A 13,217-nucleotide genomic window follows, 5' to 3' on the forward strand; every position below is an offset into this window, starting at 1 on the left:
GAGAGAATCTTCTCACAAACAACCACTGATAACAACATGAAGGGTGTTATGTGGAAGCAGGTTGCAATTAAATTGCAAGGCATGGGAGTAACCAGCAACCATGAAGGAGACCAGAGCACAAAGTGTCTTTGTGTTATGTTTTCAGAAAGGCATAAATCGTGGGAAACGTGCTCTGAGGGTGAAGGGCCCCACCAGGAAGGAACCCGATGCAACGTAGACCAATGACTGAGGATGATGAAGGTCAAGGAGTAGGATGAGGCTGAGGTGGACCTATGGATTAACCGGAATGAAGAATGTGCAAACATTTATGCAAATTAATTATTTTTGTGTATAAGAAGACTGGGTCAGGGAGAGTCAGGTGTCAGACTTCGTGAACTGGCACACACTTTGTTGTTTGTCAGGGATAGGAAGATCAAGACCCAGAGCTCTGTATGCTTTATTCATTTATCTAGTCATTTATCTAATTATTCATTTATTTACTTATGCATTTATTGACTCATTTATTCATTTATTTAATCATTCATTTAATGGTTAAATAAACACTTAACTTGAGACCGAAACTTCTTCTCCTATTCCTTCATAAACGAGCACGCAGGACTTGGCTGACACATAGAAGAGAGTTTTTGCTAGTAGATTGAGCCACAGTCCAACACTTCCTAGGGCTTACATTAATATAATCATACGTTTTCACCAACAGCAGGTGCACCGTTTTGCCATAAGTCGATGCATTGGAAAAATGCCTGTTCCTTATTGGCTGTGTACCAAGTATGAGGATATGAGATATCCGTCACGGCTACCTCCCATTGTCCATCGAGGTCGATATGATGAGCCAGGTCCACTCTGAAATTTGAACTAGTGTTGTCTTTGAATATATCGCAGCTGGCGTTGGATGGAAGTATGATGTAAAAGCCTTCAGCCGTGGTAGCAGCGAGAGTGAATGTGCCAAGCCCTGTAATACGTTCTTATACATTCACAACATCCAAGCTCGTATGAATGAGTTATATTTTTCATGCCAGTTTTTCCATTTGACCAGATAGTGTTTTACACCTCTCATTTTACGCTCACCCAATATTTTTTCTATATGAAAGACTTTATCTCTTGATACAATAACTTTTTGCATCTCAGCCTCATAAAAACACAGAACCCAGATAATCCTTCAGCTTGTAGACTGGTGGAATGCGTGGAATGCATTCATCTACAATAAATAATTCATCCACAAAACTCTTTGTATATTTCTTCTCAAACACACCTCGTCTGGATATTCGTACAACATCCCCCTTGTGAAAATTCATTTTAAATTTGTTTTTATAATGTAATGGTATTGAGCCATAAAGATTTTGAAATACTTGTAATGTGCTCTCAGGTGTCACTTGCATAGGCGTCATTTTTATACTGCTATTGTGACCTATGGTATCATGTCTTCGAATGACCACTCAGAGCTGCTCTGGATGTTGGTAACAGCAGGTTTATTCGGCAACTGTAGTTTCACAAGGGATTACAAAGACAAAATGGATCGTGTGCTGTGGGCACTCTGCTCGTGCGCTCCGTCTCTCGGGAAATCCTCCGCGCTTCTGAAGATTACCCATTCATAGTTCACAACTGTCTATAATGTGAACATATCGTGGACTATGTGTTTATAAAGAAGATAAAAATAAATAAATTATTCTAACCTTACAACAGTAAAAATTAATTAATACAAAATAAAACATACCTACAGTGTAGCTTACACTGGACTGTTACCTTCTTATATTTTCATTACAATATGAAAGACTTGACAACAAATTACAGCTCCACTTAAAACATGTAACTGAGCCAGATAACAAATATAATCTTAACCACATTTTTACAATATAAACATTATCAAACAACAATGACATACCTGTAGTTTCACAAGGGATTACAAAGACAAAATGGATCATGTGCTGTGGGCACTCTGCTCGTGCGCTCCGTCTGGAGAGATAGCACCATTAGAGTTAGCTAGTTAGCTTAAGGCTTCGACATTTCAAGCTAAAATACACACACAAAATGGTTCACAAGTCAACAAAATCACTGCGAAAACAATCAACAAACCGCTACTATCAGCCTCATAGTGCTGGTACAACTTTCATATACTTTTAATAAAGTTTACACACTTTGCCCAGGGAACACATTCACAAGCACGTTACCTCTCGGGAAATCCTCCGCGCTTCTGAGGATTACCCATAATCCCTTGGTTTTACTACCGAATGTATGTGCAACATTTTACCAGCAGGTGGCGAATTGCTCCTTTTAGCTGGATTTAACCAGCATACACTTTAACTATGTTACACTATGATACAGTAAGTGTTGTTGTAACTTGAAACCAGATCGTCGATCACGTCGACATGAGTGTTTTCAGCTGTAAAATACCTATATAATTTTGTTTTCAGAGTTCTGTTGAACCTTTCTACCACACACACTTTCATATCGCTGGCGGTAAAATAGCTTGATATTGTGTTTTTTTCAACGTTTTATTGTGAAACTCACGCCCTTTGTCCGTCTGCAGAAAACGTGGAACTCCACTGTCGTTCAACACGGATGCAAAAGCTTTGGTGACATCCACCGCTGTTTTTTTATTTAAAGGTCGTACATATGCTTTTTTAGAAAATACATCAATAACCGTGAGCAGATAGTTATACCCATTATTAAGGACAAAGGTCCGCTTGAATTTGAATCAGCGATCTTGACACAAACACCTTGTTTCTGGGGAATTTTATCCTGGCTGGCTTGTGTAAAGTATATATATCTTCAGACATTAGAAATTCTCTGATTCGACAGATGTTTACTTTTTTACCAGTTTCTTCTTTTACCGCTTGCTGTAGGCATCTCACTCCACCGAAACTCCCTGGGTGGGATGGATCATAATATATTTTTGTCATGATGGCTTTGAATTTACGGGACATCTTTGCAGGCTTTTGAATTTTACAAACTAAGACTAAAGTAAAACTTTCATCTTTTATAATTCATAAACAATGAGAACAACAAATAAATAAAAAAAACACAAGTACCGGTGGAAAAAACAAAGTTTTATTTGCTATAACACAGAACATTCTTATTTATTCACTTAGCATCATCATGATGTTTGATCACATTTAAAGCATGAATAAGTATGCCACATCCATTTTTACACAAGATACTGGAATTAAGTTTTCTCAACTCAGCCATCACATGAACAGTTTGCCTGTTTTTTTAAAAGACAAGTCATTGTGTCAACAAACAATGTGTACAATGTAAACAGATGGAGCAGGCTCAATACATTGTCTGGAAATACATCAACGACTTTTGACAATGCCATTCCTGAATTTTGACCAACTGATTCAACTATGCTATTCCACGGCTGGTTTTTAGAGTTCTCTCGTACAGTTGACATTACTTTTTCAAACGTACAAACATCTCTGTCACAAACATAACTGTTGCTTTTATACACTGAAACATTTCCAACACACTTCTCAATAGCTTTATCAATCACCTTGGCAAGCTCCCTGACAACTAGGCCCTCGCCGATAGCCACAAATAATTTTCTAAAACTTTAGAAAAAAATTTTATATATTTTTTTAGCTTTGCCAAAATGCTACAGCTTCTTCAATTTTAGCTAGTTTAACATTTACATTTACATTTAGTCATTTAGCAGACGCTTTTATCCAAAGCGACTTACAAGTGAGGAACAAGGCAAGCAAACAAAATCAAGAAAAAACTACATCAAAGCAAAGTGCTATCGAAAAAGTGTTTCTGTTTCAGGAGATGTGAGAATGAAAGAGTAGGAAAGTTTTTTTTTTTTTTGCAAAGGAAGAAGCGGAAGAGTTCTGTTTTCAGCAGTTTTTTAAAGATTGCTAGTGAGGTGGCTGAGCGTGCAGAGATAGGCAGCTCATTCCACCATCGTGGGATCACTGAGCTGAACAGTTTTCCTTGGTGTCGACTGTGTGGTGCTGGTACCACCAGACGACGTTCCCTGGTTGAGCGCAGTGGACGGGAGGGGATGTAGAACTGAATGATTGAGTTGAGATAAGATGGAGCTGTGGAGTTAACCACTCTGTAGGCAAGAGACAGAGCTTTGAACTTGATCTTTGCAGCCACAGGAAGCCAGTGCAAAGATCTGAAGAGCGGTGTGACATGAGACCTTTTTGGTTGATTAAAAATGAGGCGTGCTGCTGCATTTTCGATCATCTGGAGGGGTTTGGTCGTGGATGCCAGTAAACCCATCAGTAGTGCATTGCAGTAATCCAGGCGAGATAAGATCAACGCCTGTACAATAAGTTGGGTCGTGTACTCCTTCAGGTAAGGTCTGATCTTTCTGATATTGTGAAGGGCATATCTGCACGACCTAGCGACTGTGGCGATGTGATCTGTGAAGGTCAGCTGGTCATCAATGATGACCCCCAGGTTTCTGGCTGACTTAGTAGGGGATATCACCGCAGATCCAATGTTAATGCTGATGTTGTGTTGAGTTGAAGGTCTGGCAGGGAAGACTAGAAGTTCAGTTTTGGGTATGTTGAGTTGAAGGTGTCTTTTTCTCATCCAGGCAGAGATGTCAGAGAGACAGGCAGAGATGCGAGATGAGACAGTTGAGTCATTCGGCGGAAAAGACAGGTAAGAGCTGTGTGTCATCTGCATAGCAGTGATAAGAAAAGCCATGAGAATGGATGATAGAGCCTAGAGAAGAAGTATAGATTGAAAAAAGAAGAGGACCAAGGACTGAGCCCTGCAGTACACCGGTGGAGAGGTTATGAGAGTCAGAGACACGCCCCTGCCAGGATACCTTAAAGGTTCGTTCGGACAAGTATGACCGAAGCCAGGCTAGAGCTGATCTAGAGATGCCCAGGTCTGAGAGTGTAGTCATAAGGATCTTATGGTTTATAGTGTCCAAGGCTGCAGATAAATCTAATAGAATAAGGACAGAAGAGTTTCCTGCAGCTCTTGTCACCCGTAGGGATTCCACAACAGTCAGAAGTGCCGTCTCTGTGGAGTGACCACTCTTTAAGCCAGACTGATTGACATCAAGGAGATTGTTCCGGGAAAGAAAGTCAGAGAGTTGATTGAAGGCTGCACGTTCCAGAGTCTTGGCCAGGTATGAAAGAAGAGAGACCGGTCTGTAGTTCTCCACAAGGGAGGGATCCAGAGAAGGCTTCTTCAATAGTGGAGTAATCTGGGCCTGCTTGAATGAGGTGGGAAAGGTGCCTGTTGTGAAAGAGGTGTTGATAATCTGTGTAATGGCTGGTGTTAGTGTTGGTGCGATAGCATGAAGAAGAGTAGAGGGGATCGGATCCAGAGACCAGGTGGTCGGGCGATTGGAGAGAAGGAGGGTGGATACATCGTCCTCTGACAGTGTTGAAAAAGCGAAGTGAGATGCATCGTCGGGTTTAGTAAGCAGAATGTCATCGTCAGGAGGAGTGAACTGGGAGCTGATGGCTGCCATATTGTTGGTAAAAAAGGAGGCGAAGACGTCAGCTGTGGTGGAGGTGGGTGGTGGAGGTGGAGGTGGATAGAGTAGAGACTTGAAAGTTGAGAACAGCTTTCTGGTGTCTGTGGTGTTGCTGAGCTTGTCCTGGTAGTATTCAGTCTTTGCCCTGGTGACACTGTAAGAGAAAGATTGAAGCAAATCCTGATACTCAGTTAGAGCAGGTTGAGACTTGGATTTGCGCCACGCGCTGTTCACGGATCTGGTCAGTGAGCCACGAGTTGGAAGCTGAAGGACGAACAGGTCTAGTAGATGTCGGGCACAGACTATCCAGGCAGAACAAAAGAGTATCGCAGAGCCTGTCCGTGGCTGCGTCGGTGTCGTAGGTGGATAAAACCTGCGATGAGGGCAGCGCTGCAGAAACCAGGGAAGACAACTGCTCCGGGTTGAGAGATCTGAGGTTGCAGCGGAATGTTTCCAATGCAGTGGAAGAATGAGACGGTCTAGAGATGAAGACTGTGAGCTCAATGAAGAAGTGATCCGACAAATGCAGAGGAGTGACAGAGATGTCATCCACAGTGCAATTTCGGATCAGAACGAGGTCCAGGTTGTTGCCAGCTTTGTGAATTGGAGGAGTGGAGACTAGTCTAAGGTCAAACGTGTTCAGAAGAGCGAGCACGTCAGATGCCTGTGGTTTGTCAAGGTGGATGTTGACGTCTCCTAAGACGCTAAGAGGAGTGTCATCTTCAGGGAATTGAGACAATAGCATATCCAGCTTGTCACAAAAGTACCCCAGCTGGCCCGGCGGTCGGTACATCACAATGAGGTGGGCTGTGATCGGCACTGTAATCCTAACGGCATGATATTCTAAGGAAGACAGATTACTAAAGGGTGCCATAGTGAAGAACTTCCAGGTATCGGCTACTAGGAGACCAGTCCCGCCCCCCCGGCGTGATGGGCGAGCAGTGTGAGAAAAAGCAAAGCCGGTGGAGAGCGCTGCTGGGGTGGTCGTGTTTTATTAGTAATCCAGGTCTCCGTAAGTGCAAGCAGCTGAACAGCTGAGGTTGTAGCAAAAGCTGGAATGAAGTCCGCCTTGTTCACCGCCCACTGACAGTTCCACAGGGCAAGAGAATAAGAGGCCGGTGGCGAGGTGTTCTGGGTGAGGGGCCGCAGGTGGGAGATGCATCGTCCTCTCGGAGAACGCCATGTCCTGCGTCTGCCGAGGAGGACTGGAATCTGCTGAAAACACATTGGAAGAAAGGAGACAGAAAGGTTTTCCGAAGCGGAAAGGGTTAAAGTGAAGAGAAAGAGAAAAGTGCAATTTGTGTGCCTTTGTTAGGTCAAAGGTGTGAATGCTCGGTGATTACTAAGCTGAAACTACCACCAACAATAGACCAAAACTCTCTAACTACAGTTCTTAATACTTATTGAAACACACTGACAAACAGGCTAAATCAGCAGACTAGAGAGAAATGACAGAAACTCTGCTACCTCTGAAACTAACAAACAAATTTCAAACAACCCTTACTTATTCAGTAGATCTCCTGTTCTAGTTTGGTGCTTGTCCTAGCTTACCAAGTGCAAATCTGGCTTTATATATGGCCACTTCTCTTAAAATACCGCCCCCTGGTAGAAACCAATCTAATTTGTGTGCCTTTGTGTCAAAGGTGTGAATGCTCGGTGATTACTAAGCTGAAACTACCACCAACAATAGACCAAAACTCTCTAACTACAGAGAGTTAGTGTACTGTAGTGCTCTCTACTACTCTCTGTAGTAGTAGAGAGCACTACAGTTCTTAATATGTATTTAATAACCAGTTTGTGCGGGTCAAGACTCATTAAACTGTCTTCTACTGCCTCAGTTGCCTTGGCTATATCAGGCCAAACTCGTACAAAAACGTCTCAATCACACTTGTATTTTGGTTTCTGACGCTCGCAGGTCGTAGGCTTCCAAATGACGGAGAGCAGCCGGTATTCATTTTCAGCCCCAGAGTCTTTTCTTCACACCGTATCAAATATCACAATACCGGCATCCGGCGCTGGGGGAGACCAGTTCTTCAATGATGGAGTGCTTTCTTCCCAAGTCTTTTTTTTTTTCTTGAGAAAAAACACATAAAAGGGGATAGAACAATACAGATCTTAACGTTAAAAACACAGCTCTATCCACCGTTTTTACCAATTGTTTTATTTTTTTAATAATAACATTGTTTGAGATTAACAACATGTAAAAAACGTACATAGATTTGTTTTTTTTCCCCAACGTTGTCTTTAAAAATGGCGAGCCTCCTCGAACGCCAACCAACGACGACGCCGGCCTCACCTGTGTTCTGCGGATACTTACATGCTCCTCTTTTCCGGGTGAGGGGCGGGATCGGCTCTGATTGGCTAGCGGCTCGTGGGGCTGGTTATGCCCTAAGGCTGCAGAGGGGGTGCACCGGGGGGAGCATGAGGGGCACCACATGGTGGAGGGGTAGCGGGGGCACAAGTGGGGGGTCACAAGGGGGGTCACGATGACGATCACGAGGGGTGCCACCATGATGGCTGTGAGGGTGCATGAGGTGCGCACGTGGGGGGGTGGGTGGATTCCTATGTGTACAGGAGGGGGTCACGAGATTAACCTGTGACCTGGGGGGGTGGGGGTGGTCATAAATTATGACATATGACCTGAGGGGTCATAACACATCACGTCATAAATCATTCCTTTCCTGACATAAAGGTGTCAGGAAATTCTCTTACAGGGCTAGACCACTACCACACCTCTGGCAATTCTGACCGCATGTCCTTGCTTTTAATCCCTGTTCCTAGCCTTCCTCCTCAGCCCTGTTTTCTTCCCCCCTGGATCCTCTGGACTTTGTTCTTCTGAACTTTGGACTTAAGTTACCTGTTTCTGTGAGTTGAGCCATTGAGCAGTGGTTTCTGTTGTACTTTGGTTTCTTGTTTGTTACTTTGTGCCCCGCCATATTGGTAGTTTTATGTTGTTACTTTTTCTTCGTGTTTTTGCCTGTTTTTGTAGTGTTTTTTGACACCCCCCCTTAGTTCTCTGTTTTGTGTGTAGTTTTCTATAATAAATCCTGTTTCTATTTCACTATTCACTATTCATCCCCGACTTGTCCCTTTCCCCTTAATTTGTGACTCTTGATGGTACAGGAGGGCTGCTGGACCCGGTGGTGCCTCCAGATATGTGCTATCCTGTCTGCAGTGCTCCACCACATGCTACAGCTTGGCATTCAACACTACCCTACCCCTACCCCCAGGACTTGAGCTACACTTCTTTAGCGCTACACTTATGATTGCACCTCAGCCCACCCCAGCCCACCACAGCAACCTCGACGTCAAATTTGCAGGCAACTTCACAGTATTGGGGCAAATGTGTGGGATAGATGAGTCTGCCTGCAGGCATGAGGTAGAGCATCTGGCACAGTTTTGTGTGAGAGTAACCTGCTCATCAACCTCAACAAAGGAGTAGCATTGTTTCGGATTCACTCAATATGAACTAATCTTTTCTATGACTTGGGAGTGATTAGTTCTCTCAGTGAGTGATTCGTTCATTTCCAGTTCATTGCAGTACCTTCTCTCCCCACATGGCATCAGCTGCATAAGCTCAGTCAGCAGGACAGGAAACAGAAATGATTCGTTCACGGCTCACTCAACTGTGAGTCTGTACTGAGGTCCTCGTTCTTTTGTCATGTGACAGCCAAGCCGCTCAGGCTCTGTGGCAGCAGGTACTACATTTCGTTCACAATTCATTCATATGGATCATTACGGATCGTGCTTTCATTCTTTTGTTATGTGACAGCTGTAGCTCTGCTACGGAGTTGTGGACTGAGAAACAAAGGAAATGAATGATATCTGATATCTGACTGTCATTTATTTGTCAGCTGACGCCCGACAGACATTATTTATTCATGGAATCATATTTAATTAGTGGTCTTTGATTCTTGTAGATGTGTGTAGTGATGTTGTGTTAATAATGTAAATTATGTTTGTACATAAATACTTTTGAAAATTATAAACATGTTAATTGTGTTTTTCTCTTCCATAAAATAATAAAATGTAACATTATTAATAACAACGACAATAACAATAATAATAAATATAAAATAATAATAATAATAATGATAATGTCGCGTGTTGGACAGAATTAATGCACCATGTAAATATTTTCAGGAACTTGTTACTTGTTGCTTTAAAAGTTCAGTTCAATTGTTCGCAGCTCAGTCTCTCGTTCATGTGTCACGTGACAGCTACAAAGTCACTGCTTCGCTGTTAAACAACAATATCAGGGTGGATGCAAGAACACTTTATTGTGGTGTGTATTTGTTTTCATAGGTTTTCACATGGTTTGAATTGCTTGTGGCATTTTGTGTATTATAATTTGTCAGATGAACAAACCATGTTGTCTTCAGTATATAGTGTCTGAGAACCGTGGCCATTTTTATATCACCCACTAGAAGATTACACCGCAACCCACTGGAAAATGAATGAAATAAATCAAAATGATTTGTTCACTTTACAGTACGAGACTCACGCATCTGAGTCAGTTCAAAGACTCATTTTTCCCTTCTCTACAAAGGACCAGTTTTATAAAACTGTGTGAATAATGCTCTGACTGGATGACATTTTTATTGTATTGTACATGGTACAACACAATAAATATTTTATGATTCTGCTAACAGCTAATTAGAAGTCTAGAAAATAAATCTCCCTCCCCAAACTGCTACCTTTTAGTGCAAGGTTGTGTGTAACCAAATGATCTTACGAGCTATGTTGTCAGGGGTTTAAAGCCACTGGTAGGTTATGCCAAAGCAAACAGGTCCTAGGCAACAGGCCAGATCAAGAGCAGTTCATATACCCTTAATGAACAGTGCACAATCAAGGATCGCTGATCGCTGTTGCTTGAATTGTTCATTGCCGGGGCCCTACTCCAGGCCTGGCAGCAAACTGAATATTTGTTTCAATTTCTGGGCTATGGTTCTCAAGCTGAATAAAGTTGATTTGCCTTCTCCAGGCTGGAGGAAAGATCCTGCCTCAAGTGGAGGTGTTCAAGTATCTTGGGGTCTTGTTCATGAGTAAGGTGGAGGTGGATGGAGCGCAACAGACCACCATGGTTGACACACCATCCACCACTACAGTGTAAGGTCAATTTTAAAAAGTGCATATATTTTAAAATGAATTAAAATTATTATTATGCTTAGGGAGTAGGCTTTGAGCAACCTAACTGTGTATAAATGTTACAGATGTTACAGAAAGGGAAACATATGATGATCTAGGTCAAAGTACTTTTTGTATCTTGCACTTCTATTGCGGCACTTTGACCTACAGCTTCAGGCTTATCACCCTGTCTGAGACTCTTTTCACCTCTAGAACATTGTTCACAAACTCCCCCTTCATTCCTAAACCCGTTTCTCTTCCTATCAACACCATGGTAGAACAGTTTGTATCCTCCTCCAATACTACGTGCCTTGCTGCCCTTCCACCTTGTCTCCTGCACACACAGAACATCTACCTTTCTTCTCTCCATCATGTCTGCCAGCTCTCTGCCTTTCCCTGTCATCGTGCCAACGTTAAGAGTCCCTATTCTCAGATCTATGCTCCTGCCTTTTCCCTTCTCTCTCTGACCACGAACCCTTCTGCCTCCCCTCTTTCTTCGACCAACAGTAGTCAAATTTCTACCGACACCCTGTCGGTTAACGGCATCGGTGGCGGTTGTTGTTAACCCGGGCATCACACCAACCGATCTGGCATGAAAGTCTTGTGGATGATTTGCATAGTTATTTTGGCAATTTTTACGACAAATGCCCTTCCTGATGCAACCCTCTCTATTTATTCAGGCTTGGGACCGGCACAGAAGTCACTGGCTTGCAACCCCTGTGGCTAGATTAGAAAACAGGATATCATGGCAACAATAAAAGAACAGAATAGGAGAGATCTATATAAAGACAAGAAAAACAGCTTATATCCACACAGTCTAGTCAAAAGATCTCTGCATATGTGGTCTGTGCATATGTGTGTACCAGAGACCAGAGTTCACACCCCGATTCAGACAAGGTAACAGGGAAGTAACTGAAAAACCTAGCTTTCCTGTTTATTTTCTAATCTGATTTTGAATGGTTGAATGGTTAATATAAGACATCTTACTCCTATTTTCAGTGTGTTTGTAGCAGGAACATTGTGAGTACATTGTTGTAGGCACACAAATAAGACTCCACATACTACGGATGAGAGTTATTTCACTACCAACAACCACCAGCAAGAGGTGTCGCCAGAAGTGATTAGGATTGTTATATCAACCATAAAGTGAACACAGTTTATGAGCCTGGTCAAATTCCTAAATGTCAAACAGCTAAATTATCTAGAGTGAACTGATATGGATAGGTATCTGTATTTAATACTGGTGCTATTAAATGGAGCTCTACAGAGGTTCATATGTTTTGTCAGTATGAAAAACAACCTTGTAAAGAGTACACTCAATTGTAAACCTGAAAGCTGACTTACTCATCTTGAAACCTCAAAAACAGAAAGACATAAACAGCCCTTTGAGAGCCTCCTCATTTCCTAAGGGGTGTCCTGTCTGATCTCTGCTCACAATGCACAAATGAAGCAACTCTAATCATTAACATATTGGATACATGCTGCTTCTCCTACAGTATAAGTTGGAGCATCAATAACACCTGGTGTACTAACTAGTAACTGTAGATCCCAGAAGAGTGATCTCCCTGAAAAACAACTAGTGAAGGACCTGAGACTTCCACATTCCATCAGTGACTTCATCTTCCTGTCTTTTCTCAGCCACAGGGTTAAAATTGTATATATATATATATATATACATATATATATATATATATATAAATTTTTTAGACTTTATTTTGTGCAACCTAACACTGTGTGTATATATATCTATATCTATCTATCTTTATAGGTATGTTTCACCTTTGCACAAAGGAAAAACTCATGATGACCTAGGTCAAAGTACACTTTTTATAATGCACTTATATTGCGGCACTTTGACCTACAGCTTCATACTGAACTGACTACTGCTGAACTGCAACAAATCTACAAGGTATCTACCTTCAGTTAAGTAAATATTTTTTATTTAATTATTTACCTTTTCACCATTTTTAATGAACGTATTTCTGGATATGGGTTATTTGTTCGACATCTTAACAGTCTTACTGTGTTGAGTGTTCCAATCCCTCCTACTACTACTAAAATTCTCTCTAACTATTGTGATATTGTACTGGAAGGCATCTGTGACATAACAATAGAACTGAGCTATGATTAACTACGCAAGATCATATATGGAGTTTAGTATTGACAGTATTGACTTTTAAATATGTATATGTACATAATTATTTGCTAGTAGATAATTACAAAAAGGGTGTATCTTTAATTTACTAAGTTTGTTGACTTTCCACTGCATCATGACCCCACTTATTTTAACAAAGACTTATACAGTAAGTATGAACAGAGGGTGAAGTCAATATGAAAATATTCACTAGGAGCCTATTTTGCATGTTTGAGTACGAAACTCAAAATCAGTGAGTATCTTTCATAAAGCTGACAAAATATGTTTTTATAGTAAACAAATGTGTCATCTTTGCTAAAATATTTTCCTTCTACAATTAACTTAATCTTTGTCTTTTTCAGCACCTGAGATTTTATCAGCAATAAAGGAGATAAAAATAAAGGAGATTTCCATTAAACAAAATACTTCATACAATGCAGAAATCCAGTGAGTATTTCAAATAAAGCTGCCGAAACATGATTTTATTGTAATATAAATATCATATTTCACAAAAGAATA

At 41.4% G+C, this 13,217-nt stretch overlaps 1 long non-coding RNA gene across 2 annotated transcripts; it reads right to left on the reverse strand.

Annotated features, from left to right (window-relative positions):
* Window positions 1–1,405: 1,405 nt before the first annotated feature.
* On the reverse strand, window positions 1,406–2,190 carry LOC113168583. 2 transcript variants are annotated; one of them, XR_003299477.1, is made up of 3 exons: window positions 2,166–2,190; window positions 1,880–1,950; window positions 1,406–1,603 (listed from the first exon to the last, which is right to left on the reverse strand). It is a non-coding gene; the product is annotated as an uncharacterized LOC113168583 (long non-coding RNA). The 2 variants fall into 2 exon arrangements; XR_003299478.1 differs by having other exon boundaries at window positions 1,438–1,477.
* Between the last annotated feature and the right edge of the window lie 11,027 nt (window positions 2,191–13,217).

Source organism: Anabas testudineus, chromosome 18, assembly GCF_900324465.2.
Source record: "Anabas testudineus chromosome 18, fAnaTes1.2, whole genome shotgun sequence".
Classification (NCBI taxonomy): Eukaryota; Metazoa; Chordata; class Actinopteri; order Anabantiformes; family Anabantidae; genus Anabas; species Anabas testudineus.